Source organism: Podarcis bocagei, assembly GCF_964188305.1.
Source record: "Podarcis bocagei genome assembly, chromosome: 6".
Lineage (NCBI taxonomy): Eukaryota > Metazoa > Chordata > Lepidosauria > Squamata > Lacertidae > Podarcis > Podarcis bocagei.
Window position 1 is genome coordinate 33008893 of NC_138130.1, and position 23293 is coordinate 33032185.

The following is a 23293-nucleotide window of genomic DNA, read 5'->3' on the forward strand; positions in this document are numbered from 1 at the left end:
GAGCCATTTTGGCGCCTAGCTTATATACCTGAGTTTCTAACACTGATTGCTGCCCACCTTGAGCCCCTGGAAAAGTGTGTGAGGAAACTGAACATACTGAGAAAGCTGTTGCAGGCCCAGACCAGCAAAAGGAGTGGCCCAACCTTATCTGTGTTGCTTATCTACTTCTCATCCACTTCTCAGAATCGTCTACAGCAGATTGAAAAGAGCCTCAGCCACCGCGAGTGGCATCCCTCTGTACGGGTGGCAGAGTCAATTAACCTCCTGTGTTTGTTGTCCGATGGAGACTACAAGAACAGGAAAATCTAGCAGGCTTCAGTGCATATTAATTCTGATGGGTCACCAATTCCATGGTCTACTCTACACCAAACTCAACCCTTTATAGCAAGCAGAATGAGGCAGATTCTTGATGTAGTCTTGCTAGTAACAGAATGGGTTACTAGGGTACAAACAGATTTAGAAGCTCAGAAAGACAGCAATTGAAAGCGCAAAGATTTAAGGCAAATAACTTTTGAGAATATCTGACCCCTTCCTGCCCACAGCCCCATTAACAAGCGATTTGAGTCTGAGATCTGTCGCATCTTCTCTGCAGATAAGAGTTTCCTCCCTCGGAACAGTTTGGTGTTGGGCAGCTTCCTGTTCCTTCATCTCTGGGTTTGTTTGTTTTAATACTGTTCCCTCAGTCCTTCAGGAGAAGCCATTTCTTCATGATCAGAAGCCTGCTTACGCCCTCTTCCTTGTGGGACTGCAGGGGTTGCCTGGCCTCCCAACACTGGGATCACTGACAGTCACCAAGAGGGAGATGTGGAAAAGAGGTCAGTGCGGTGTGGGCACAGCAACAAGCACAATCTGCCACTTGGATCCCACCACCCTGACACCTCCATTTCTCAGAAACCAGAATCAACCCTAGCACTGGGAAGTCAGGTAAACCATGGGTAGGCAAACTAAGGCCCGGGGGCTGTATCCGGCCCAATTGACTTCTAAATTCGGCCCGTGGACAGTCCGGGAATCAGCATGTTTTTACATGAGTAGAATGTGTGCTTTTATTTAAAATGCATCTCTGGGTTATTTGTGGGGCATAGGAATTCGTTCATCCCCCCCCAAAAAAAATACAGTCCGGCCCCCCACAAGGTCTGAGGGACAGTGGACCGGCCCTCTACTGAAAAAGTTTGCTGACCCCTGAGGTAAACTCAGAATCACAGAATTGTAGAGTTGGAAGGGACCACAAAGATCATCTAAGTACAACCCCCTGCAGTGAAGAAATCTTTCACTCAACACGGGGCTTGAACCCACGACTCTGCGATGAACAGTCTGATACTCTACCAACTGAGCTATCCCTCTGCGCTAGCCCTACTCTGTCCCACCGACCGCCACTGCTTCCCAAATCTAGTTGGGGACTACAATTCCCATCAGCCCCAGCCCCATGTGATGGTAGTTGTGGTTCAAAAGGTCTGGTGGGCACCAGGATGGACAAAGCTGTCCTTAAAATTTCCTCACAAAAAGGAAACTCTTCCATTCAAGAGCTTTTCTGGGGAGGGGGGGCAAACAGAGACACAGGAAAAGACAGTCCATGCAAGCTGGTTGGTAGAGAAACATTCCTTCCTGCATTTTATAAACCTAAATCACACCAGTAAGCTGGAAAGCAGAGGGCTCTGTTGTGAAGGAGTTAAAAAATGAATGCTAAAAATAAAAAGGCAGGGCCCCCACACCCTCCAGTACTAAAGTCGTCAGTTCTTCCCCAACCTACCTTCACCCCAGCCTTTTAGAGACGTAGCCAGGAGGAATAGAAGTTGGTAAAAATGACAAGGTGAGCAATGAAGCTGCTGAAGTAATACTGGAAGGCAAAGAAAAATAGACCATGCATGCAAAAGAGCCTTATGAAACACGGCAACCTTATGAACCACAAAATCCAGCTGAATACCTGATGAAATCTCTGCACTGTAATTATATTAATGCCTTAGCTAGCTCAATTGGAATTTTTGTACCGTTTGCTTTGGTTTCGAAAGATTTATCGTTTTGATGTGCACATTTGGGTTAGGATTCTTACACCCTCCAAGGGCGCCTGGAGGTAGATTATAAATCCCATTTGTAGAATGTGTTTATGCAAAACACATTTTCTAAGACGTTTGGGTAAACCTGCTATTCTCTCTCTACATTCCTGGAGTCACTCTTTGCTTGTGCTCACCAAAGTAAATTGCCTGCCGCTTATACCTGCTTAAAGAAAAGTCTTGTACTAAGGAGAAATTCTGAAAGGGGGGTGGGGAAAAGCCCATCGAGCCAGCATGCAGGTAAACACCCCTGATTCAGGGCCTGTTTCTAATTCCAATAAAAATAAGGGAAGCAACTCTTGCGTCTGCTTTCCCAGTTCCTCTTGCCGTGTGTGAAGTGAGACTTGGCGCTTAAACCAGTCTTCTTCCAGGTGCTGCAGGATGTTTTGGGCCACAACTCCCAAGAGCCCCAGGTAGCACGACCCAAATTCTGGGGTGATGGAAGTGGTAGACCCAAACTCCTGGAGGGCACCAGATGAGGCAGAGCTGTACTAGATCCATGAACAGATGGCTTTTGGAACTCATGAACTCAGGAACTCACAAGCAGCACTCAAAATTCTCCAGGTACCAGGCGTGTTTTGCGACTGGTACGAGTCCAATTGCGACCACGTGGAGATCTCTGGATTCCATCTCCATCTGGCTGGCCCCTCCAGCTTTCTTAAGCAGCTTAAGCAGAAGAGCTGATTTGCTGCATTTGTATGGTTCAGCTCCCTCTTCAGTTAATCCCTACAACGACCCTGTGAGGTATGTTAAGAGGCTGCGAATGACTCCAGGGTCACCCAGTGAGCTCCTTGACTGAGTGGGGCTTTGAACCCTGGTATGTCCCAGGTCCTAGTCCGACACTCTAACCACTGCATCACACTGGCTTCCTAGAGTAATTCTGCTATGAGGTAGGTATATAAATCAAGTAGGTTAATTAAATATAGTGGTACCTCTGGTTGCGAACGGGATCCGTTCCGGAGCCCCATTCGCAACCTGAGAAGAACGCAACCCGCGCCTGCGCATCTGTGAATGCGCGGGTCGCGATTCGCCGCTTCTGCGCATGCACATGATGTCATTTTGAGCATCTGCGCGAGTGGCAAAACCTGGAAGTAACCCTTTCTGGTACTTTCGGGTCACCGCGGGACGCAACCTGAGAACACTCAACCTGAAGCAAACGCAACATGAGGTATGACTGTACAGGGAAAGCAAAATGTCACTTAAAAATTGATCTGAAATATTTTCCTTGAAGCTTGAATTTGTTCCTTCTGGATTGTTTTATTTGATGTTGTAAATGGCTTTGAGGTTTGTTTTTTAAAATACAAAGCAGTACAATTATTATTATTATTATTATTATTATTATTATTATTATTATTATTATTATTATTGTTATTATTACGATTTTCATTGCAAACCCCCTCCCCCATTGCCTTGACATTCCATGTTGTGGTGACCATAACCTAGGTTTAAGGTGCCATTTGGTGATTAGATTATATATCTGAGTTTCCAGCACTGATGGAAGGGAAGCCTCTACCAGCAGGCTTCAACTTTCTAGACAAGGGGGACAAATGAGTCCAGATTTGGGCCAGTTTGCATCCACACAACACGATTCCATTTCCCAGTAGAGATGTCTAATGTGGAGCTGCCTTAAGTGTGCATATGCACAGAAGTTTGCTCTGGGTCCAGCTTAAAAACCAGGCCTGAAGTCCCAGGTTGCGAGACAGGGCTGCAAGACATCACTGTCTGAAATCCTGGAGAGCTTCTGCCAGCCCATGTGGGCAATACAGACCAATGGTCTGGCTTGGGATAAGGCCATTTTCTACGTTCCATGATAGGCAATGAGAGACAACACAAAATAGGCAGTTGTGATGGTCACCCCGTTCAGCTGCCCAGCTCCCTCCAGGGGAATACAAAGAAGAAGGAGAGGAGAACGGTACACAAAAACTACAAACACACTCAGTCGCCCCCCAAGCGTAACAATACAGTGGGAATACTTGGCTGAGATTCAAAGCAAGCAATCGGATACCAATGAACCGCTCTGTAATCTCTCTCCTGCTACTGACTCTTAATGTGACTTCTAGAAACTTATCTCTCAGGCCAGAGGAAAAAATCTACTAAGGCTTAGATTTGGTTGACAAAACTCTCAAGCGCAAGCAAATGATGTCTCGGAACACTAAAAATTCCTTTTTCTTTTCCAAAGCTTTTAATCTTTGATGGGGTTTGATTTCTGCTTTTAATCGCTGTTTATTGTAGGTGGGATTATTGATGCTTTACTTACAGGCTATAAATGGGGCAGGGGAATTTTTCTACAATTGAAGTGTGGTGTAGCAATGATTTTGAAAACAACACCACCAATAAAGTAACCTCAGTTTTGTTCATTTATTTTGATATCCCACCTTTCTTCCACAGATCTCAAGGTGTCTTACAATGAACTGATCCAGCAGGCTGTTCTTAAATGGATCTCCCTTTCCCCATTTTATTTTAAAAGCAACCCTGTGAAGTAAGTTAAGCTGAGAGACAGTGACTAGCCCAAGATCGCCCAGTGAGTTATATGGCTGAGTGGGGATTTGAACCCTGGTCTCCTAGGGCCTATTCTGACACTATAACCACTACACCACACTAGGCTTTGGTACTTATTTTTGTTTTTCCAGAACCACCACATTGGATAAGAACTACAAATCTGAGTGAGATTGATGTAAAAGGTTCATGCTGATTACCACAAAGTGAGGACTTCTGCCAAGGACCCATGGGATACAGAATCCAAGGCACACGGTTTCAGAGATAGAACGGGGTATATTGCACCCATAAACCCCAGTTCACAACCACTAATTGAGGCAATAGTCAGGCAGAGGCTCATTTCATCATTGACCTTTCCTCTCTACGAGCTTTCTCCCAAAGGTCTCCAAATCTGCTTCTATTCCTTTCCCGTTAGTGCAGCAGTATGGACTCTGGGGTCATCCAGATGTTGTCTGCATATCTATTTGGACTTATTTATACCCCGCCTTTCCCCCAAGGTGGTTCAAATATTTAAACACAAACAAATGGCACCAAATATTCTCAGGCCAACTTCAGGAGCTAATGGAATTTACACCAGGTCCAAGCTTCCATGCTATTGTAGCAAAGAATCTTCTGGGAGGTGTACAGTTTTACTGCAGCGTTAAGCTTTTCTGGACTGCAAACCACTTCATAAGGTGCATGAAGAGGTTCAGGCATTAGAGGAAACGGGGCTCCCTAGCACCAGCCCAACTTTCAGGGATGGTGGGAAATGTAGTCTAGCATCATCCGATGGGCCACAGGCTTTAGTTCTCAGTGAATTGACCTTCCTCTCACCTGAGCATCATCCTGCAATGGTGATTGCTTCAGACCTAAAAAGTGTTTTGGTTCCTGAAATTCATTCTAATTGTGCAGATGAAATTTAACTGTAGGAATCCTGCAGGATGGGGTATCACTGTGTGTAAACAGTCTAGACCAGCGGTTCTCAACCTGTGGGTCCCCAGACGTTGTTGGACTACAACTCCCATCATCCCTGACCACTGGTCATGATGGCTAGGAATGATGGGAGTTGTAGTCCAGAAACATCTGGGAACCCACAGGTTGAGAAACACTGGCTCTAGATCCAAGGGTCCCCAGGCATGTACCTCCAGATGGTGGAGATGTCAGGCACTATCCTGGCGCCCAGGCATCTTCACTTGGTCGCAAGTGGCCAACAGGCAGGAGCAAAACGCGCCTGGCACCTGGCTAATTTCGAACACTGGGCAATTGAAAGGGTCCGGATGTGTTGCTGCAGGTGCACCGTGGCGTTTCTTCTCTCTATGCTCCTCCCAATGGTCAGTCCTCCTCTGGTCACTGCTGTGCATGCACAGCTTGACTGCCTGTCTCCAGGCACTGTGGTCATCTGCAGGGGATTCCCACACAGCGGGGTTGATGTTGCCAGGCTTCACGTCACGTTTGCAGACGTCTTTGTAATGTGGAGTCAGTCTGCCAACACTATTCAATGTCCTCACCATTGCATAAAATCATTGTAAAGGTAAAGGAACCCCTGACCATTAGGTCCAGTCGTGGCCGACTCTGGGGTTGCAGCGCTCATCTCGCTTTATTGGCCGAGGGAGCCGGCGTACAGCTTCCGGGTCATGTGGCCAGCATGACTAAGCCGCTTCTGGCGAACCAGAGCAGCGCACGGAAACGCCGTTTATCTTCCCGCCGGAGTGGTACCTATTTATCTACTTGCACTTTTGACGTGCTTTCGAACTGCTAGGTTGGCAGGAGCAGGGACCGAGCAACGGGAGCTCAGCCCGTTGCTGGGATTCGAACCGCTGACCTTCTGATTGGGAAGTCCTAGGTTAAACCACAGAGCCACCCGTGTCCTTATAAAATCATTACTTGCACACAGACACACAAACAAACACACACATATATATACATGGCCCGGAGCCTCGTGACCTTCCAGAACGAAATCCTTCCCTGCCACAGTTAGCTATGTGGCAAAAGAAATGAGCCAACCCTAGGCTGCCACAAATAAGGTACAAACCAAAAATCTGCTGAAAATGCTATTGTTCAAAAAAATAAAAAAAATAAAAAATAAAAAATGCAGTGTGGCAGATCTTAAAAAGCCAGCACCTTGATTCATACCCTGAAACCATGGGAAGCATTTTGTAAAAGCACCCTTACATCAAGCCTAAACCTCTTAAAACAGGGAAGTTATTGAAGATCTTTCGGCAGATAAAACTCTCAATGTTAACTTCCTGAAACAGGATGCCTGCTACTAGGCAACCACCCCCAGAAACACATTGAAGTAAACGTAATCTATCATTGCTGCAACACTCCAAGCCAGCGAAGATTTATGAAATGACTTGACGTGAGGCAAGGCCTGTCTGCTGCTCCCTCGGCCTCGCTCGGGGGTAGCATTACTGTACAGAGAGATGGCCAAGCAGTAAAACGGTGTTATTAAAGATTCCCAGAGGAACGCTGTTCTTTCCCATCTATAGTCGTTATTATGTTGACTATTTATACGATGCGCTTTTCGCATGCAAAACGTTGTACCATCTTTCTCTGCCTTGACCTCATCACAACCCCATGATATAAAAGTCGGGGATGGCGCCAGGATCCGATCAAGCTGAAAAGCCACCTGAGGCCAAAAAAACCCCTGCCTCTTCCAGGAACCAGGCCATAGGCAATTTTAAGTAGCCCCTTCTATGCTAAAGTGCTACCACTAGAACTCGGTGCTATGTTCCCTGTGCTCAAATCTGAGTCCCATCTGCAGCAGCAGTGGGTAGGAGGTCAATCAATCAATAATTCCTCATGGTCTGGACTACCACGTGATTGAAATTTGTGGCAATCCTTAAAGAAAAAGGCGTCGCAAAAAGCCAGAAAAGTACTAATCCAGAACATTAGAAAATATGGATTAAAGAAGAATTATAATGGACTCCCTGAGTGATAAAACTAGGGTGGGAGGCCTGGGAGGGGGACTGGGGAAAATATCATCCTACGGAGGGAGGAAAAGCTGGATGCTATTTACAGCTAGAAATGTTCTGGAGTGCAGATGTCACATATTTTGAATAATTACTTTATATGTAATTGGAAGATGGAGAAGCGGAAGTATCTTTCTTTTTCTTATTCTTCTTTTCTTCTCTTCTTTCTATCTTTTCTTTTTCTTCTTTCGTTCTTATTCTTTTATTTTTTCTTTGATAGACTATTTAGATTAATGTTTTAGTTCAGGGGAAACGATATTTGATAATGTTCTGTATTTTTCTTTATATTCTAATAAAATTGATTTTTTAAAAAAAAGATTTATCACAGTCTACAAACCATGGTGGCTAGGCGGTACAGGGACTCTTTGAAAGTCCTCTATCCTCCCAACATTTTGGAGCTGGGCCTCTTGTATTTTTAACCTTCTGTTGGAAGCCGTCCACAGTGGCTGGGGAAACCCAGCCAGATGGGCAGGTAGAAATAATAAATAATAATAATCATCATCATTCTAATGTTACTGACAGGGGAATTGTTACCTGCCTATGGACACCCTATGAGCAGGAATTTCAATCCAGACCCAAACTTGACACTGGCCTGGTTTGCACGTAACGGTAAGCCACAAACTATGGCTTATTGTGAACGACCAGCATGCTGGCGATCACTGCTCAACTGCACCCTTCACTTCCCTATGCCAAGGCAGAAGGAAACACACCCAAGCGCTGCCTTAATATACCAGCGTTCATGGTTTGTTTTGCTCCAAACAAACCATGAACGGAAGCCAAAGTCTGTTCCTGGCTTACAGCTTGTGGTTTGTTTGGGGGGAAGCAAGCCACAAGTGCTGGTTTTCATGGAATGCTAAGCCAGCACTCTGGTTTATTTTATTCCAGCGCAGCACAAGGAGAAAAAGAACAGGCATGATTGAGCAGCGTGAACTAGCACTTTGCTTATATGCAATAAGCTTAGGTTTTAGTCACTCAGTTTTTTATTGAAGTATTTTTATATTGCCGCATCATAAAATATCAAGGTGGCGTATGTTACTAAAACATCAGTTGGAACATATTAAACAGAAAATCACTAAGTTGACTGGGTAATCAAAGTTAAACAGCTGCAAAGGCCTGTTGGTACAATCACAGTGTCTTCTAAGCAGAATGCAGATATTATGCATTCTGAAGAAATTCCAGAAAAGCATAAAAGTGCAGAAGGTCTGCAACAGCAACTTCAACACTAGCTGGTAAATTCTGAGGCAAGAGGTTTCATGGTCAGTCCACTTATTCTACCCAATTCTTTTCTTTCTCCTTTATGCATATTGTGAAATAGGCTCTGTGTTGACTATGAAAGTGCAAGCTGTAATGATATGGCTTAAAGGTAAAGGTAGAGGGACCCCTGACCATTAGGTCCAGTCGCGACCAACTCTGGGGTTGCGGTGCTCATCTCGCTTTACTGGCCGAGGGAGCTGGCGTACAGCTTCTGGGTCATGTGGCCAGCATGACTAAGCCGCTTCTGGCGAACCACAGTGGTGCACGGAAATGCCGTTTACCTTCCCACCAGAGTGGTACCTATTTATCTACTTGAACTTGATGTGCTTTCAAACTGCTAGGTTGGCAGGAACAGGGACCGAGCAATGGGAGCTTACCCTGTCGCAGGGATTCGAACCGCTGACCTTCTGATCGGCGAGTCCTAGGCTCTGTGGTTTAACCCACAGCGCCATCTGCGTCCCTTCAATGATATGGCTTAGTTGGCTTAATATCCTGGTTTATTTCAAAACTCGTAACCATAGTTTCCTGGTTTGGATGAAACAGGAAACAATGGTTATTTGGATACATCCTGGTTTAACCACGGCTCAAGCATGATAAGAAGACTGTGATTAGATCTTCCAACTATTAAAAATGATTATAAATTGATTAATTACATTTTATTTATATTATGCAACAACTAGTTTGCTATTCATTAAGCAATTATTGTTGTTATTCTGTTGAACGGCTGAATGGATGGCTCCAATGCTATCTAAGCAGCAGCAATTTGAAAGGTTTTTTTAAAACAAAACAAAACACTTTCCTTTCATGCCATCTCCCCCAGGCTAAATCCATGAAAAAGCTATCCCACTAGGAAAGAATACAGGTATCTTATATGCAGTGCTACAAAACTCACGATATATGACATAATCGCCAAATGGCATCTTATACCTATGTTACAGTTGCCACAATAGAATGTCTAGGCACCAGGGGTTTTTTGCAATAGAGATTGTTATTGTTGTTTTCATTCATATGTGGTCACAATTGGACCTGCACACGTCACCAAATGCACCTGGTGCCTGGCTAATTTCTAACACTGCTTTCCCAAGTAGTTTTTCCAAGAAGGGCTATTGGAAGTGTGTGTGTGTCTGTGTGTCTTAGACTAGGGAAACTACTTAGGAAGAGGTTAATTCCGCCCTTTCCCCAGCGACACTACTCTAATAATAATAATAATAATAATAATAATAATAATAATAATAATAATAATAATAAAATAATCAGATGTTTCCCACCCCACATCAGATCCTATAGTATTTCTCCTGGGTTCCATCTGTTTTGACCCTCAGCCAGCAGATTCATTGCACTTGCTGATTTCAGAAAAACTCATTCATTCCTCGTATTTGTATGCCGTTTTTCCACACACAAAAATCATGCTTAAAGCGGTTTACGGCAAAGAAAACAAAACATTTCAGAACCAAACAGTGCAAAAAGGATTTCCTAACAACAGAGCAAAGCAATACAGCAGCAAATATAACATACAAAAAAGCAGCGTGTCAGAACTGTAACTATACAGTAACAAGATTGCATAAACAACAACCGGCAAACAACAAAAATAAACAAGGGAACTTTACAGTTTCACCCTGGTGCTAGAAACACTTCTGCCATGACGTTAAGCACCAAAACATTTTAGCGGACGCAAGATGGCAAATGCACAGATTAAAAAATGGTTGTGAATTGCAGAAGTCAGTCAGGCAAAACTCAGTTAAACACGCCAAACTGCTGACTCGGGGGAAAACTTCCTCGTTACGGGAAACACGAAGCTGCAGCCCAAACATCAATCCAGCAGTCTTGTGTCAAGGTCTTCCTCCTTCCATTTCTTTAATGTGTCGTCCAAGTGAGACCCTGTCCCAAAGTCATTAAACCATGCGTTTATCACTGGCCTCTGAACCACGTCAACTAGTCATTTCTCTGAGCTGGTCAGGTGACCTGACAAGCCACCACCATAATCATCATCATCATCATCATCATCATCATCATCATCATCTATTATGTATACCCTACTCATCTGCATTTCCCCAGCCACTCTGGGCAGCTTCCAACAAAATATTAAAAATGCAATAAAACATCAGACATTAAAAACTTCCCTAAACAGGGCTGCCTTCAGATGTCTTCTAAAAGTCAGATAGTTGTTTATTTCCCTGACATCTGGTGGGAGGGCATTCCACTGGGCGGGTGCCACTACCAAGAAGGCCCTCTGCCTGGTTCCCTGTAACCTCACTTCTCACAGTGAGGGAACCATCAGAAGGCCCTCAGAGCCTTGTAGTCCTTGATAAGGTGGAAGAAAAGGGGGTTTTGAGATCCCACAGCAGACTGCTTTCAACTTGGTGGGCCACAAGTTGAGCAGGCCCTGCTTTAAAGGCAGCAAAAGCTAGGAGAGCTGCCCATCCTCTCAGCCTTTAGAGATCTGGTACAGCTCAGCGAACAGAAAGGCTGGAATGCTACACTGGAACGTACTGTATCATGAGTCTCCGCGCCTCTCCCCAGATGTTCCTTTGCCTCTTCTCCCTGCAGCCAATTAAGCATGCAGAATCTGCTATGTCAGCCTTTGCCAGCCGGCACTGGCTGGGCCTGATGGGAACCGTAGTCCAAAATATTTGGAGGGCGCCAGCTTGGCAAAAGAGGTTGCTTATGCAAACAGTTAGAAGCAGGCACCTTTCCGCTTAACCCCAGACACTTAAAAATCTGCTCTGGCATATCCTGGAAGGTGAGCTCGTTTTACGACTAGCACATGTTGCACGCCGTCCTGAAACCGTATTTGATGAAGGGTAGTAGAAACCTTTTAATAATAAATAAAACATACAAAGACTGTTTCCCTTTCCAGGGAAAAGCACTCTTCCCCCCTCTACCCAGCCTCTGTTCTGAGGCCACGTCGCAAATACTGCTGGACTCGAACCCAAAGATGTCGAGATTTTGCAGGCCTGAAACAGGCCTGCATTGTCTCATTCTGCCAAAGTGGTTTGCGTTTCGGCAACCCAAGCCACTTATTTAGAATGGAAGCAGATGGAAGAATGGCTTTGCTAGATCGGACCGAGGTCTATGTAGGTTTGGCATTCCATCTCCAAAAGCATCCAAGAGAAATGATTTTGGGATGCTCGAAAGCAGGGCATCAATTAGAATAACATACCGTACTTAGAACTCCAGATTAATTCATCCATACACACACACACACACACACACACACACACACACACACACACAAAAAGAAACATTGACAAAGCACCATATCTCACTAAGATTGAAACCTAACAGGCTTGGCATCAATACATGACCACTGGGCAACTGCCAGGGGCCCAGGAGAGCCCCTTGCTGAGTGTTAAGCCATGTTTCTAATTTCTCACAATCTGGAGCAATGGAAAATTTGGGCAGCGTTTCCCTGTTTCCACTGCCGCAGCAAGGTAAGCCTGCTGGCAATGTAAGATGTGCCCTGATGCAGAAGCAGGAGGCAATGGACGGCATTCTACCAATGACCTTCTGAAAGTGCAGCCAGTCCAGAAACCTAGCAAGCTCCACAAGGAAAGAGCTTCGAAACAGCCCCCCAACTCTCCAGCTGTAAGGAACCTCAAGCAAAGCGGTTTGGTTAAAGCAAGGAATGTGTGAGGGAAGAACAGCTGCTGCCCTGATTTTCAGAGGCTATTGCTGCTGCATTGCATCATCTGTCACAGTGCTGTCACTGTGATGCTTCTGCCAAGTCCAGTCCATCGGATCCCTGGACCGGCACTGCGGCGGTACCTGCATTGTTCAAAAAAAAAAAAAAAAAAAAGCAGGGGAAGGGAAAGGTTTGCAGGTTTGCTCCAGCTCCAACGCTCTTGATTAATGCGTTTCGAATGATCCAAAAAGTTATCATCAAGAGTTATCTAGTTATCCTCAAACATCCCTTACTGCAGAGGTGTTTCCTGTCTATACAGAACTGATGGAGTGCCACTGCAAGCAGGCACTGCGGCTGCCAGCTTTATTTATCTTCTCCCCCTTCGCCATCTTACACTTTTGAGCGAGGATTTGTGCTGTTGAAGAAACTGGCAAGTAAAGCAATCAACTTATCGGCAAATTAGCCTAACTGAGCGATCGAACTGCAACACCCGGAGAACGATGCCCGCGTTATTTATCAAGCGTAGAATGCGCTGCGTGCTACTTTTTGAGAAGGGCATCTGGAAAAGCTGAGTTCCTTCCCTTGGTATATACTGGGGATTTATGAAGGCTTGACGCTTTGGAGTTAAATGTCACGTAGTTCAGCCCTGCACAACTGGTGGCCCACCAAGCCAAACACAGCACACCAGCCACACACACTGGGATCCACCATGTGTTTAACAAGACTTCTGTTTCTGCAGCTGGCAGGCCAGTAGAACATCAGCAATGTTACGAAGCAGAGCCTCTGCCCGCAGTGGACTATGTTCAGCTTGGTGGATGCAAAGTTTTACAGTGGTCTCAAAGTGAGAGGCAGCCCCTCCAGAGATATATTAAACGGGAGACATGAGCAGCACCCTAACATTCCACTTTGCCACCCAATGGGCTTCATGGAACTCCATGGACAGCCAAGAGATGCACAGCGGCAGGACCTTATAACACATTATGCGTAAGCCCCGCTTTCCCCAACTTTGTGCCCTCTAGACATTTAGGACTGCAATTCCCATCATCCCTGAACACTGGCCATGCTAGCTGGGCCTGATGGGAGCTCTAGAAAACATCTGGGGTCTGCTCCAGGGAGTAGGACTCAAATCAATGGACTCAGGTTACAGGAAAGGAGATTCGACTAAACATCAGGAAGAGCTTTCAGAACTGTGTCCAATACTGGGCACCACAATTTAAGAAGGATGTTGACAAACTGGAATGTGTGCAGAGGAGGGCAACATAGATGATAAAGGTTTGGAAACCAAGCAACAGTTGAGGGAGTTGGGTATGTTTAGCCAGGAAAAGAGGAGACTGAGAGGAGATATGATAGCCATCTTCAAATATCTCAAGGGCTTTCATGTGGAAGAGTGAACAAGCTTGTTTTCTCCTGCTCTGGAGGGTAGGACACGAACCAATGGCTTCAAGTTACAGGAAAGGATATTCCAACAAAACATCAGGAAGAGCTTTCTGACAGGTAAGAGCTGTTCGACAGTGAAACAGACTCCCACGAGAGGTGGTGGTCTCTCCTTCCATGGAGGGTTTTAAGCAGAGCTTGGATGGCCACCAGTCATGGGTGATCTAGTTGAGATTCCGGCATTGCAGGGAGTTGGACTCGATGACCCTCAGGATCTCTTCCAACTCTATAATTCTGTGATTCTAGGAAGGCTAACTCTGCCTCACCCTGTAGCACTTACTGAAAAGTACAGGCAGTGTTAAGGGAAAGAGCAAGTATCATCTTCCCCCTTGGGACTCCCCCACTTTCACAGCTGCCAACTAAAAGCCTGGGCAGGCCAGGGCAGCTTCACAGTATTCCCACCTGCTTGAGAGCATCCGCACGATCGTTTCCTATCTTGTTTTCTGATCCTTGATATAGTTCAGAAACTTCGCTGCCAGCAGCTTCTGCTCAAGTTGGCCACAACTGAGACTCTCAGGCCGGGTGCAACAGCATCAGATCACACCTTCCGGACCCTGAAAGCCATGAAACCCAACTGACAAATAACAATGTGGTAGCAAATGACTAGTCCAAATAACCTGGGAGGACAGCGAAGGCATTTTGGAAATACCAGAAGTTCATTTTAAGCAAGGTGCTGTTTACACAGGCGTTGTTCAAACACCGGGTTAGGTGGAGGTCACACACTGTGCTCAGATAACAAGATGTTTCAGAAAGATAAGATTAAGCTAATGGGCCCTTGTGCCAGTATCTTCAAATAAACTCCAGTGTTCGTCTTCTGAGGCTATAGGGACTAACCACCCAAACTCCTCCTCCTCGCTGGGAGGCTCGAAATTTTCCGTTGGAAAACAAAAACAAAAATCACGGCACAGGAGTGCTATACAGATCCAAGGGAAGTAACCAAGACACACAAAGGGCTGGAATAATTACAGCAAAACTACTAATGTAGTTCAACTAACCTACCCCAGCTGCCTGAATGTGAATTTAAACAACAACGAACGCGTTATAGGTAAAAAAAATAATGGGAGAAAAGAGAAGCAGAAACACACTGCAGAATTCAGTCTAACTAAGGGGTGCCTTAACCTGTGGCTTCCTTCCAGATGTTGTTGATCTGCATCTGCCATCATCCCGGACCAGTAGCAGCATTCGAAATTCGCCAGGTGCATTTTGCACCTGGCTATCGTACACTCGCGACCAAGTGAAGATGCCTAGGCACCAAGTATGACACCTGACATCACTTACCATCTGGAGGTGCATGCCTGGGGATAACTGGATCTGGGCTGTTCACACACACTAATATCATACCCTGTAGGAATAGCCCAATATTTATGTGGACTGTCCCTGGATCAAGTGACTTTTCTTCTTCAAGTTCTCAGAGTTCTCAACCCAGCTCTAAGTTGTCCTCTGAACTAATCAGATGTTGAACTCAGAATCAGTCACAGACAGTCCATCATTTGGTAAATAAGACTCCTGCCCCAAAATGGCTACTAGACATTCTGTTCTGGTGACTGTAATCTTGGTTTAAGGAGCCGTTTGGCGCCTAGTTTATATATTTGAGTTTCCTTACCCTGGTCCCTTTGTCTCCTGGTTCATCTGTGCAGAGAAAAGAGCAAACTGCATAGGAATCAGACTTTAACCAAGTCAGACCACTGGCCAATCTAGCTCAGTATTGTATACACTGGCTGCAAGCAGCTCTCCAAGGTTTCAGGCAGGGATTGACCGGGATATACCAGGAATTGAGTCGGGGACCTTCCTCATGCAAGGCACATGCTTCTACCAGCTGAGCAATGGTCCTTCTTTTAGTACAGCAGACTATCAAGAGTGTAGATCAAGCAACACCTGACTGCTGTCTAGCCAGTATCAGAGCTCACCACCTCCAACATCACTGCTGTAGACCCTGTCCCTCCTCCAAATTCTGGAGCCCAAGTCCGCACAAGGAAGCCCCCATTGGAATTGCTCACAACGCCATGCAGCAACGTAACATATGCTGCTGTCCAGCTACCTTTTCCTTCTGAAGTAAGTCTAACCCCACATTTAAGCAGAAACAAATATTAAAGGGGAGAGACCCATCAGAGCAGAGCACCTACAAACCTGGAGCTGGATTCTCACAAATACATATACATATACATATACATATGGGACACGGGTGGCGCTGTGGGTTAAACCACAGAGCCTAGGACCTGCTGATCAGAAGGTCAGCGGTTCAAATCCCTGTGACGGGGTGAGCTCCCGTTGCTCGGTCCCTGCTCCTGCCAACCTAGCAGTTCGAAAGCACATCAAAAGTGCAAGTAGATAAATAGGTACCACTCCGGCGGGAAGATAAACGGCGTTTCCGTGCACTGCTCTGGTTTGCCAGAAGCGGCTTAGTCATGCGGGCCACATGACCCGGAAGCTGTACGCCGGCTCCCTCGGACAATAAAGCGAGATGAGCGCCGCAACCCCAGAGTCGATCACGACCGGACTTAATGGTCAGGGGTCCCCTTTACCCTTTTTATACATATACATATATGTATACGTATACGTATACATTCACTGGCCAAAATCAAGTCAAGTGGATAGCTCAGTTGGTCAGAGCATAGTGCTGACAACGCCAAGGTTGCAGGTTCAATCCCAATACAGGATAGCTGCATATTCCTGCATTGCAGGGGGCTGGATTAGATAATCTTTAAGGTCCCTTCCAACTCTACAATTCTGTAAGGCTTTGGAAAGTGGGTCATGAAATGGGGGCATCTCAGGATCGACTGGTTCCTCCAATTACTCAAGCTATTAGGATATATGCCATGTAAACCACACAACACCTATCCAACTTACAATTATCCCAAAGCCTGGAACAAATTTGCTTGGCTAAGTAAGAGGACAATCATTTGTTTCGTTTATTTGTTGTTAACTACAAATTGCCCTTCCTTTTAAAAAGGAAAAGGGTTGCGGCTGTTGTTACGTTGGTACTGACTCCAAGCGGCGCCCGTTCTGTAAACAGGCTGGCTAGAAAGATTTAGCATCATGGGCTCTCTAATTACAAATGTTCAGAAACAATTTAAGTTCCAGAGCCCGAGGGCAGCCAAAGAGCCACAACTTTGGAATATCCCCTCAACTGGAGATGTGAAATCATTGCTCTTCCCCACTCCCCTCCAACACTACTGGAAAACATCCATGCGAAACCGTGAAATCAATAATGGGATTTGCTGGGAACTAAAAAACAACAGCAACAAGTCTCTGCAGTTAAGTGCTTGCTCAGATTATCTCACTTTTGCATTGTTATGACTTACGAGTCTGGGAGCTGGTGTCTGGTGAGGGAGGAAAGCAATAGAGTTGTAAAGAGGGGGGAAACTAGGGTCTGTGCAAAAAGGAAGGGCACCTGGCAGGGTTCAGAGACTGAAGTTCAAAATTAGCTCAAGGTTGTTGTCTGAAGTAGCCGGATGTTGGCCCATCATTTAAAAAACAAGACTTTAGCGCCGACTTGCCCCCAAATGGCAGCTAGATATTCCATTTTGGTGACTGCAACCTTGGTTTAAGGAGCCGTTTGGCGCCTAGATAATTATATATCCGAGTTTCTAAAGCTGTTCGGCTGTGTGCACACACTCCCATACAGTACACTGCATCCCGTGTGCTCCCACGGCTGGTTTGTGAAGCTGTGTACACACAACTCACATCTATCCTCTTGAGATATACTGAGTTTTGCTGCCCCCCCCCCCCATTTGAGTTCCATTTGAAAATGTAGGCCATATGAAGGCATCCAGTGTGGTGCAGTGGTTAAGAGCAGTAGACTCGTAATCTGGTGAACCGGGTTGGCTTCTCCACTCCTCCACATGCAGCTGCTGGGTGACCTTGGGCTAGTCACACTTCTCTGAAGTCTCTCAGCCTCACTCACCTCACAGAGTGTTTGTTGTGGGGGAGGGAGGGAAAGGAGATTGTTAGCTGCTTTGAGACTCCTTTGGGTAGTGATAAAGCGGGATATCAAATCCAAACTCCTCTTCTTCTTCCACTCTATGCCCACAAGTGCCAAGCGGGCAACTTGGGAACTCGTCCAATCAATCATATTCTGCAATTTGAAACACAGGGGGGGGGGAATGACCTTGCTGCATTTTAAGGCAGTGGTGTGTACAAAGCCTCCGCTTAGGTCACAGTTTCTAAACCACCACCACTACCGACATCACCGGTCCAAAGGCCTATGCAATGCAAAATATCCCACTGCCTCCTCCTTATTTCACTGCATGTTACACACCAGGCATGACCAAAAGGAGCAGGCAAGTGTTCAGGGAAAGCATGAGCTTGTTTCTTCCGATCAAAGATGCTCCTGGCTTCCAAGTTCTTTCACTCCCACTTGCTACCACCTTCTCTCCTGTTATATCTGGCCAAAACCTCAACACAATCTGCGGTATCTGCTGGCACACCCAAGGATATGCAGCCGTAAGCTACAGAACTGCAGGTACACTTTTAAGACTCTTGGTCTGAATTAAAGACTAATGCACATCTTTATTAAGCTTGGCACATCACTTTTAAATGCTCGCCTTTTGTTTTTTTGGCTTATGCTTTTTAAAAAATTATACCATTTTTTTTTAAAAAAAATCTATTTAGACTACCAATGACCCACAGAAAGGGAGAGCCAGCGTGGTGTTGTGGTTAAGAGCGGTGGACTCGTAATCTGGTGAACTGGGTTCGCTTCCCCGCTCCTCCACATGCAGCTCCTGGGTGACCTTGGGCTAGTCACACTTCTCTGAAGTCTCTCAGCCCCACTCACCTCACAGAGTGTTTGTTGTGGGGGAGGAAAGGAAAAGGAGATTGTTAGCATGTTTGAGATTCCTTAAGGGGAGTGAAAGGCGGGCTATCAAGTCCAAACTCCTCCTTTTCTTCTATCATCCATAGCTCTCTCTATCTCTCTCTCAATATACTGTGAAACTTGCTCTTCCATATCCCACCACTGTTGGAAGGGCAGTGCATTGCTTTAGGGACTGCTACCGTTGTTCAAAAACATAGATCCTTCTGCACAGCCTGGGAGTTACTGCTGTCGCTGCCAAATGTCACTGCACTTTGTGCTTTTCCATACAATGATTTTTACAAAAGGGAAATAAAACCTAAGTTCCTTCTCTTGGAATACCCATTAGCCTGCTGCCTCACCAGCTAATTCTCCTAAGATAACTGTGTTTCTGATCCTCGATTTTTAATCCATGTTCACATGACTCAAAATCCCAGTGTCTCCTGTAATTTCTTAGAGATTACTCTTTGGTGTGCTGTTTCTCAGACGAGCTTCTCTCCAGCTGGAGTCTTTAAGCCATTCATCTCTAGACAAGATCTGCATAGGGTAAAGGCATAATGCCCGCTTGGTGTATATATGCAAACAGGAACACTAATGAAGCCATGCTGATGTGAACACCTTGGGGGGGGAGCTATGAAACGCACTGGATATTTGCGGGTGGGGTGGGGTTGGCAGAACAACTTCACTGACTCTAAGGTTGTAATGTGAGCATACGCTTGTTCTCCTGCTAAACCACTTGAATTTTACAGGTAACTCACAACTAACTTACATTTAGTATTACATGCTATATATGCATATATATATATATAGATAGATGGACAGATAGATAGTCCGGGGGGGGGGGGACTTTAGCAATCACACCCGCCATTGCACCCAAAGTGTTTTGACTATACATTATATGATTTTGGCTTTATCCACTATCCCTGGAATGTAACTTTCATGTAAGTTAGGAGTCGCCTATAGTTCTGGTAGGTTTTTAAAGCATAGACAACTCTTTCTAAAGTTGGGTTCTCAAAGTAAGTTCAGGAGTGTATCTGGGAGGAGTAAGGGGGGAAATCCCATAGCCTGGTTCAAATAGCCAGATGCAATTGACAATCATTTACCAGTATTTTCCATTAATGACTTTTTGTGACTACTTGTGGACCATCGATTCTCCTTATTCTTCACTGGACTTACTTGTAACTAAGGAGAAGGCAGCTCCTATCAACCTCTAAGAATCAATTTTAATAAATAAATACCGTATTTTTCGCTCTATAGGACGCACTTTTTCCCTCCAAAAATGAAGGGGAAATGTGTGTGCGTCCTATGGAGTGAATGCAGGCTTTTGCTGAAGCCTGGAGAGCGAGAGGGGTTGGTGCGCACTGACCCCTCTTGCTCTCCAGGCTTCAGGAAGCTATCTGCTTCCCGCTGGGCTTCCAAGGCTTGCGGATAGCAGCCTGCAGCCTGAAGCTGGGGGAGTGCAGCGCTGCGCACCCCGGGCTTTGGGCAGCTATCAGCAAGCCTGCAGAGCCCGGCAGGAGTTCCCGCCGGGCTCCGAAGGCTTGCGGATAGCAGGCTGCAGCCCAAAGCCTGGGATTGTGCGCAATCTCGCCGCCGCTCCTGGACCTGTTCTGGGGGCTGGGGTCAGGGGAAGCTTGGGCTTCTCCCGCCCCAGCACCGCGGCTAGAAACGAAGCCAAGACAGCGAGCGGGATCCATCCCACTGGCTGTCTTGGCTTCTGCCAAAGCCGCGTGCAGCCTCTCACGGCTGGAGAGGTTGCGCGTGGCTAGAGAGGAAGCCAAGACAGCCAGCGGAATGGATCCTGCTGGCTGTCTTGGCTTCTTTGCTCTTTGGGGCTGGGGGGGGGGACTCCTGCCGGGCTCCGAAGGCTTGCGGATAGCTGCCCAAAGCCCGGGGTGCGCAGCGCTGCGCTCCCCGGGATTCGGGCTGCTGCCTGCTATCCGCAAGCCTTCTGAGCCCAGCGGGAACTCCCATGAAGGCTTGCAGATAGCTTCCTGAAGCCTGGAAAGCGAGAGGGGTCGGTGCACACCAACCCTTCTCTCACTCTCCAGGCTTCAGCGAAAGCCTGCATCCGCTCCATAGGACGCACACATATTTCCCCTTCATTTTTGGAGGGGAAAAGGTGCGTCCTATAGAGCGAAAAATACGGTAAGTACTTAACCCGAGGTACCACTGTATTTCCTTATATTTTAAGGCCCTCCACTGCTGCAGACATATATTGCGATATATCATGATATTTAGCTGGTGATATATTGTGATGTTGAAAACCAGATATTGCCCAGCCCTAGTACAGAGTGCCCAAACCACAGTTTCCCTAATTCAGGCACCAGAGCAAATCACAGTTTAACAAATTCAGAAGTCTTCTATTTGGCAGAGCACAAAAAGGAAAGGAGGGGAAGGGACTGCAAAGACACATGGTGCATCAATAACTCAATAACTCATGGCTGCTTAGGCCCAGGAATGTGATGTCTGCACCAGGCCAACATTTTCCAAAGAAGTCTTCTCTGTCCACACTTTTGCCTACAAGTCATTAAACAAAACAGCATCAAGAGACGTACAGCCACATCTGAATTGGCAGTGAGAGAGGCAAGTGCAGCAAAACTTCGCTAATTCACATTTCCCTAAGCCGTACACCCTATAATTGAAAAATAGGAATCTCTATCCTTTTCTGTCTGGTCAGCGAAGATTTAACTGCATATTGCTGTAATGAGGTTTCAAATTACTAGGGCAGAATTACTGTACTGCTATAAATATAACCATTTTCTGCAAAGAAGTAATCTCCAAGATGTATGAACGAAACAATGCATTTGCTATTCGGGAATAAAGTTAATTTCATCTCGCACGAGACTGCACTGACAACAGATCTATACTGCGCCCCGCACGCCAGCAATTTAATAATATGGTAGTTGGTTAGGTAATTTAAAGTCAATCAAATAGTGCTATGAAAATCGTACATAAATAACATTAAGAGTTCATGATGGATTGAAAATTGATTTTTCCCATTTCTAAAATTAGCAGGGAAAGTATTTTAGGAGCATTAGGTATTTCACATAAAAGCAAGTCACTGGCTGAGGGTATCTAACGTAGGAGGGCAGTCAAGGACACATTTGGGGAAATGTGCAATCTAATGCTGTTTTTCTGCTTGCACATGGAGTCAGTGAGACTTAGGAACAGTGGAGCCTGCCTTAAACCAAGTCAGATCCTCTGTCTTTCCAGCTCAGGATGGTCTCTATTGACTGACAGGAGCTATCAAGGGTTTCAGAAAAAATGATTAAATTTTTTTTTTAAAAAAAAAGGGTTTCAGATGGGGGACATTTCCAGTGTCACTTGGAAATGCTGGGGTGTTTTGACTGCAAAGCAGCCGTCCTGCAACCAGTTTTAGAAACTCAGGTATATAAGCTAGGTACCAAAAGGCTCCTTAGACCACAGTTGCAGTCGCCAAAATGGGATGTCTAGTTGCCATTTGGGGGCAAGACGGTTCTAAAGTCTTATTTTTCAAACGATGGACTATGTGCTTCTCAGTTCAACATCTGGCTAGTTCAGATGACAACCTTGAGCTAGGTTAAGAACTTTTGAGAACTCGAAGAAGAAAAGGCATTTGATCCAGGGACAGTCCACATAAACACTGGGCTATTCCTGCCTCTTTTTCTTAACAGTGACACGGACCATTCATAACATTAAGTATATTCTTCACAACTGTGGGTGGGGTAAGGCAAGTGATAACGATTAAGTATGACATTGTTCACCGCTCCTGCTCCGGCCACGCAGAAAAAGCATTTTGGTTCCTGAAATTCATTCTGATTCTGCAGGTAAAATATAACAAAGAGGATGGGGTACAGGATGGGGTATTAAGTGCGTGAAAACAGTCCAGATCCAATGATCCAGGCACGCACTTCCAGGTGGTGGAGATGTCAGGCACTATCCTGGCACCCAGGCATCTTCACTTGGTCGCAAGTAGCCGAAAGCCAGGGCCAAAATGCACCTGGCTAATTTCGAACACTGCCTGCCACTGACCTGTAGGCCTTTTCCACCAGGTCAGTGAAGGCTTGCATAGCGAGTTTGTGCAGACATTACATTTGACAGGATTTTTCAACCCTGGTCAAAACAGTGTGACCCAAAGCACATTCACTCAGAAGAAAGCCTCGCTGGGCTTGCTGGCTAGGATAAATCCCGCCAACTCACCCAAAAGCATGTACACAACCACAGAAAGGCAGAACTACTCCAGCCTCCAACCAAACCCTCAAGCGGGACCACTCTTCCGCAGTAAGACGGTTTATGGAAGAAAGCCTACAATACGTCGGTTCCATAGAAAGCAGATCAAGGCACACACGTGTGCAGGAGAGGGGAACGGAACGAGAGAAAAAAATAATGCGAAGAAAAGGAAACTAAGCAGACACCAGACACCTAGGCGAGAAAAGCACTGTCATAGCAATAAATCTCTTATTTTATCACTTTGTTTTATTATGCCAAAGGAAATAGGAAGTCAGAGGCGGGTAAGGCCACCTGCACGCTGCAGAGAACGGTTAGTTGGGGCAGCTGTAGGTTCAGAACGAGAAACCTTTTCAACTATCAAAAACAATATCTAAAGCTCCATTTCCCGTAGCAGCGGAATGCCCTGTTTTCTCCTGGCGCAATTTCCCCGCCAGCGGGGCCCACAAGCGCAGCCACAAACCTCCACACGTGGGGCTGCCCTTTCCAC

At 45.9% G+C, this 23293-nt stretch overlaps 1 protein-coding gene across 3 annotated transcripts in view; it reads right to left on the reverse strand.

Annotated features, from left to right (window-relative positions):
- The window catches only part of ATP10A (ATPase phospholipid transporting 10A (putative)), a 148088-nt gene that overhangs the window by 106416 nt on the left and 18379 nt on the right, over positions 1-23293 (reverse strand). The window lies entirely within an intron of this gene.